Consider the following 206-nt stretch of genomic DNA (forward strand, 5'->3'; position numbering starts at 1 on the left):
GCTTTTTTGCGTGTCGCAGCAGCAACAGCAGCAGCAGCAGCAACAGCAGCAGCAGCAGCAACAGCAGCAGCAGCAGCAACAGCAGCAGCAGGAACAGCAGCAGCAAGAGGCGTTGAAACAAGAAAAACAGCACAGCAGCATATCTCAAGCATATCTAGGGTTTAGGGTTTAGGGTTTAGGGTTTAGGGTTTAGGGTTTAGGGTTTA

Source organism: Eimeria mitis, genomic scaffold, assembly GCF_000499745.2.
Source record: "Eimeria mitis Houghton genomic scaffold, Emh_scaff3043, whole genome shotgun sequence".
Lineage (NCBI taxonomy): Eukaryota > Apicomplexa > Conoidasida > Eucoccidiorida > Eimeriidae > Eimeria > Eimeria mitis.